General features: G+C 35.9%; 1 pseudogene across 1 annotated transcript; it reads left to right on the forward strand.

The window, feature by feature from the left end:
- Window positions 1-356: 356 nt before the first annotated feature.
- Window positions 357-5,942, forward strand: LOC143568959 (kinesin-like protein KIN-12C; annotated as a pseudogene). Its single transcript, XR_013141654.1, has 15 exons — window positions 357-666; window positions 739-873; window positions 953-1,036; window positions 1,110-1,235; window positions 1,420-1,479; window positions 1,569-1,622; window positions 1,725-1,817; window positions 1,928-2,023; window positions 2,513-2,661; window positions 2,776-2,922; window positions 3,436-3,565; window positions 3,663-4,373; window positions 4,465-4,550; window positions 4,733-5,389; window positions 5,688-5,942. The product of XR_013141654.1 is annotated as a kinesin-like protein KIN-12C (transcript).
- Window positions 5,943-6,788: the final 846 nt, after the last annotated feature.

Consider the following 6,788-nt stretch of genomic DNA (forward strand, 5'->3'; position numbering starts at 1 on the left):
AATAAAAAAAGATACTGTGGGTCCAGTTTGTAACCCCTACACCATTACACCCCAAGAATAAATTCTCACTCCTTGCTGACTGAGCGTTACGTATCACAATTCACCCTCATTTGTAGCCCCTCCACTACGCATAGCCAAGAATAAGAATTGATTTTGTGGGTTGAGCTTTGTTGGTTGGGCTTTAATTAGCTGGGCCAAAAACGTAACGGCTAGAATCGAGGGCACAATTGTAACTTCATAGGACCGCCAAGTGGACCGCACCAAGTGGTTGTATAATATAACGGTCATCTCCCAATCAAACCACCAATTTTCTCTTTTCACCATTTTTCAAATTCCAGCTCTAACGCTCCAAATCTACTTCACACACTTAATTAATCAATTTCATCAATTCGAGAAACAAAGCCAAGTATGAAGTCGTACTCTGAGATCTCGCGGAACCGATCACCAGGAAGCATTTCAATTTCATCAATTCGAAACCTGCTTCCGAGATCCGGAGCTGCTAAGAGCAAAGTCAGCTCAAACCCTAACCCTAAGATATTGCGTTTCAACGCCGAAAACGTGCCGCCGGAGGATGTGAACGTTATGGTTAACGAATCGCCTTCGGTTGTGAAGGAGTCGGTTCGGCTACATGAGGAAGTATCTTTTCCTGCAGATCCACATGTAAAGGTATGATTTAGCTTTTAGTTCATTGATTTTGTTATATATGGAATAGGATTTGAGGTTGGGGGATTTTGTTAGGTTATCGCGAGGATTAGACCTCCTAATTCTCACGAAAGGGAGGATTATACGGTTCGGAAAGTTTTGGATAATTCGGTTGCGGTAGGGGATCGGAAGTTCACTGTGGAAGCGGTGCTCGATTCCAAATCTAGCCAGGTCTGTGGAATAACTAAATCTGTTATGAGCTATTGTTAAGTAGGTATTAGAAAATTGATAAGATATGCTGTTATGATAGGAGGATGTGTTTCAATTGGTTGGTGTGTCCATGGTTAAGAGTGCAATGGCTGGTTACAACACATCTATGTTGGCGTACGGACAGGTAACAATTGTTTTTATGATAGCTAATTAACTGTATAGTGGCTGTATCTCCAATGGTTGTTAATGTCTTGCAGTCTGGAAGCGGAAAAACTTACACGTTGTGGGGTCCACCAAGCGCGATGATTGGAGATCAGTCGGCTAGTGGTGATCTAGGAATTGTTCCACGTATCTTCCAGATGCTGTTTGCTGAAATCCAACGAGTAAGCAATCGTGTTCTTGTTCTTGATTTACACAAATAGAGAATACAAAACCGACTTTTTAAATATAGAACTACTAGAATCATGTAAACAGCTGTATCTTTTGCTTTAACCGTGATATATAAGGCAATAAGTGTGTTATGTGGTTTCTGGTGGTTCTGTATTGATATTTTGAGTTTCAATTCAGGAACAAGATCAAGCGGAAGGGAAACAGATAAATTACCAGTGCCGTTGCTCTTTCCTTGAGGTATGAGCTTTCTAGCTGCTTTCATCTGCCCCATTCTTACTTTTGAAACTTGATGATGAATTTTTGATGTCATTGAATACTATTTACAGATGTACAATGATCAAATTGGGGATTTGCTTAATCCAACCCAGAGAAACCTAGAGGTGGATACTACCTCTTAATTTTTGTTGGTTTAAGTGATGTTAGTCAATTTCTTTATTTCTCTTCTTGATGGTTGTAATGAGACAATACAATCTAAATTTCAGATTAAAGATGATTCAAAACATGGGTTTTATGTTAAGAATCTGACCGAGGAATATGTGACGGACTATGAATATGTTACTCAAATTCTGATCAAGGTAAGCAGATATAAGGATATGGATATCCTTGATATGATAGAAATGTATTTTTCCTTAAATATACCACAAGGACAATACTACAACATTAAAGTTGCTTGTTAATGCTGCAGGGCCTTTCCAATAGAAAAGTTGGAGCAACAAGCATAAACTCCACAAGTTCAAGATCGCATGTCGTGTTTACATGTGTCATTGAGTCCTGGTGCAAGGTAAAAATGAAGTTATACCTGAATATCATCACTAGCTGAAAGACTTTTATGTTTTCATCTTTTCAGAAAAATGAAAACGTACTTCTTATTTGTAGATCATGTTATCGCTTCTGAAACATCTGAGTTGTCGTATGATCTATATTTTTGATGCCTAATTGTGTGTTCAATTTCTGAATCTTTGTAGTGTTATGTCATTCATATCATGTAGATGATAAATTTTTAACTTGTTTTAAGGGACCATCTTATCACTTCTGGAACATCTTTTGTCTTATGATCTTGCTATTTGATACCCATCTCTGTTTAAATTTTAAATCCTTATAGTACAATTGTTATTCGTGTCAGAAGGGACACCCATTACACTTCTGAAACATGGTGTGCCTTTTGATCTTGCTATTTGATACATATTTGAGTTCAATTACTGAATAAAATTGCTATCAGATGCCTACTTGTGTTCATTTTCTGAATCTTTGTAATCATACTGTTCATCAGGGTACAGCTTCAAAGAATTTTGGTAGTTCAAAAACAAGCAAGATTACACTCGTGGATCTTGCTGGGCTCGAGAAGAACAGAATCAATGACGCTGGTAGAGAGTGTGACAAAGAAGGAGAATTTGTGAAAAAATCCATATCAGAACTTGGGTATTTCAGTTTGTCACTAAAATACAACCCTTTAGGCTGTTTGTTTGATAACAAAAGATGGTTATATTCCATATAAGTGTGTTTGCTTTATATCTCAAGTTGACTCATGTGCAGAAACTTGGTTAATATACTTGGTACCAACCGTTCTGGAGAATCTAAAGACATCCCATACAACAATTCCTGTTTGACTCATCTGCTGAAAGAATCACTTGGAGGAAACTCAAAGCTTACTGTTATATGTGCCATATCCCCAGATGACATGTAAGTTTACTAATCTTAAGAGATCTAAGTTCAAACTAATCTACTAAGATGGGCATATTGGTATATTCAAATTTTGTTCTCTCTCAAATGGGTCAGAAGTAGCCCAAATGTACTTGAATGCACGAAATTTCCTAAGCCATTTTACTAAAAAATATTTTTTTAAGCATATCAAAAACACCTGTAACCTTGCATTCGTGTGGGCTTATATGTTTTATGTCAACCAAAGTCATTTTTCAGATAATATAATTTATAATGACATCTGATACATTTCTTAAACCGCTGGACAAACACCAAAATTATCTGTTTTGGTCCCACCTATTAGTTGATAGCTTGATATGCAACTTGAACTCTTTTATGGACATATAGGTGTTACCCGTTTTACCCAAAATCAAACCCATACCAAATAGTCAAAAGTAGCCTAATCTACAATAAGTTATTTAACAGAAGTCTATCCACCACCTGCAGTATATCTATCTTCAAAGTGACTTGAATCTCTTTTCTGGAAATATATAGGTGTTCTGCTGAAACTATTAGCACACTCAGATTCGGACATCGGGCAAAACTTATACACAATAATCCAATAGTAAACAGATTAACAGAAGATGATGTTAATGAGCTTGGCGATCAAATTCGTGAACTGAAGGTATATTATTCTTTTTTTTTCTACTTGAGAAGATTTACTTTTCTGTTTGTTTGCTAATAAATGATAATTAAATATGTTTGACTTTATTTAATTCTAGGAAGAGCTAATAAGAGCAAAAACAGATTCTAGTTATAAAACTGGAAATGTACGACAAAGCTTAAATCAGTTACGAGTCAGCCTTAACCGCTCACTAATCTTCCCACAACTTGACACTGATGTGAAAGAAGAAATGGATATTGATGAACATGATGTTAAAGATTTACAACATAGGTTTGATATGCTACATAGTTCTTCTGATGATGAATTTCAAGAAACCTCTGAAAGTAAAGACACAAGGTTTTTCTCTATGGGTGGTTGTGAGGGCGACATCGCAGGTGAACAGTATGCCAGCTGTCAAGAAGACAGTGAGCCTGAAACTGATGCATTCAATGATCCTACCTTATCAGAATCTCCAAAATTCGGAAATGTCATGCAAAAAAGTGCGGTTTTTTGTCAAGATAATGCAGCCTGGGAATCAGTAAAGATAAGTGATCAAATCATGTCTTCTTTGAGATCAAGTAAAATGCTTGTCGGTCCCACTGGATCGATTGCAGCTAGTCTTCAAAGAGGGAGAGAGATTATTGACAACCACCAAAGGAGCTCGGTTTTAAATAAGTCACTGGTCGCGTTGTCATTTGATCATTTGGCTAAAAACACAAACGATACATCTGTTGAAACAAGAAATTGCCAGCAAAGAGCATCTAATGATGTTGATGAAAGCTTCAAGACATGGGTTGTTGGAAAAAACAATCCAGGAAACTCAAATGAAGTAAGAAACTAAGAATGAATTTGGTTTGTGTTTCTATTAATTATTCAAAAGCAGTTTATATAAGTGAACTCAAATTGTTTATGTGCATCAGGTTGCTGCAGAAAACGTCAAGAAAGTGAAAGACCTTGAAAAGCTTTGCAGGAACAAGCAGCAGAGATCCAGAAGTTGAATGATTTGGTTAGTTTTTTCTTCTCATTAATGCTATCAAGTATATGTGGATTGAAAGTTATGTTTTATGCAAATGGGTCACACAGGCAAAGTGAACAAAACAAATACCAAAAACTGAACAAAAATGTTTTGGTTTAAACCTTGCTTTTCCATTAAAAAGTAGGCAATAAGATAACATATTGTTGTTCCAGGTATTGCAATACAAACAAGAAAGAGAAGGTGAAGCATCACTCCTTGATGAGCTAAGAAACGGCAAATCATCGTCTCTTATATTACAATCCCTCCATTTACGAAAAAACAGATTAAACGACACAGTTCCAGAATCTGAATCCGAATTCCAGAACGAAAGAGAAAGATGGATGGAAACCGAAAAGCGAATGGATCTGTTTAACCGATGAGTTAAAATCCGACCTAGAAGCCACCCGACGTCGTTTAGAAAAAACAGAAAACCGAACTGGAGGCACATAAAAAATGCACGGAGGAACTAGACGATGCATTGATGAGATCTGTGGATGGGCACGGTAAGATGATGGAGCATTATGCGGATTTGCAGGAGAAGTATAACCGAATTGGAGGAGAAAACACCGGTTGATATTGGAAGGGATAGCCGAGGTGAAACGGGCAGCTGCGAAGGCTGGGACATAAAGGGCATGGGAAGCGGTTTTCGAAGTCGTTGGCAGCGGAGCTGTCGGTGATGAGAGTGGAGAGAGAGAAGGAGAGGGAGATGTTGAAGAAGGAGAATAGGAGTTTGAAGATTCAACTGAGGGGATACTGTGGAAGCTGTTCATGCTGCTGGTGAGTTGCTTGTTAGGTTGAGAGAAGCTGAGGAAGCTGCAGCGGTTGCACAGGTATGGATTCATTTTAAAACAATAACGGTCAAATATGATAATTTTTGAATTATGTAAAATATCAAAGTATAAACTGGTTGCAGCAGACTGGAATTCGGTTTTGGTGCACTCGATATAACAAACAAAAGAGAACCCAAAAAGTATATTCGTAATATATTCAAAACCGAAAGAATTCCAGCCTGCTCACTTTGCCACCTCTATGTGGTCCAAATCCACTAGTCGCTTTGGAAAGCTGACATCACATAGAACTTCGGTTTTGAAGCTCCTTTAAAGCTATTTTTATCGTCATTATGTGCAGGAAAACTATGCAAACATTCAGGAAGAAAGTGATCAGCTAAAGAAGAAAATAGATAAACAAAAAAGAAAACACCAATTAGAGATGATCACAATGAAACAATATCTTGCTGAGGACCGATTGCCTGAATCCGCATTAAGACCTTTCTACAATGAAGACTCGGATGCCAAAGTCAATGAAAAATGATGATAATGATGATGATATGATGATCAAGCGTGGAGAGCTGAATTTGGACCAATATATCCAGACCATTATTAAGTCTTCACTTTCATTCTTTCTATATAATATTCTTGTTACTTAGTTTTTTATATGATGGGTTTTTTAAGGTTGTTTGTGTTCTTGCCAACCACCAATAGTGGTTTGTTGATGAGAAGAGTTCGTGTGTTTTGATTTTTTTTTGAACATAAAAAAACCATAATGTAAAGTATTTGGTGGGAAATATGTTTGTGGTTATTGATGGGTAATTATTAATTTTTTATTTTGGAGTTGCTAGTTTTTTCCTAAAGTAGTGTTGGTGAAAAAAAGTATTTACTAAAATGATGTTGGTTTTAAAAATATTTACCAAACTAATGTTTTAGTTATTTGATGGTTTCTCACTTCTATATATTATTGGTTAACTTCAATAAATTATATAATTATTGACCTTAATCATCTTAATAACTATTCTAGCCAAGTTTGTTATTATATTAATTATAAAGTAAACCAAATTATTATCTATATCATGAAATTCATAAAAACCTGGAACAAAACAATATTATTTTTTAAAATCAATAATATGAATATCGTATGAATCTTTTCACACGTTAAATCAAGATACATTAAACTCATAAATGTATCAAACTATTTATATAAGTAAAAAAATTGTTAGTATATTAAATTTCTTACTTTGTAATATATGGCAACCTTATATTCAAACACTTTGCGTATCTCTTAAATATTCCAACTACAACGTTGAAAGATACAATATCAAATATGATGAACCTAACTAGCTAGTAGTGCGTGTTCATGACACGATATAAATGTTGGGTGTAGATTTTCTATCCTCAGGATGAGCTATCCTGTCAACGTTAATATTCTGAGGATGATATTTGACTAACTCAATTG

This window comes from Bidens hawaiensis, unplaced genomic scaffold (genome assembly GCF_021521415.1).
Source record: "Bidens hawaiensis isolate Kalapana, Puna unplaced genomic scaffold, B.hawaiensis_p1.1 tig00024256_1, whole genome shotgun sequence".
Classification (NCBI taxonomy): Eukaryota; Viridiplantae; Streptophyta; class Magnoliopsida; order Asterales; family Asteraceae; genus Bidens; species Bidens hawaiensis.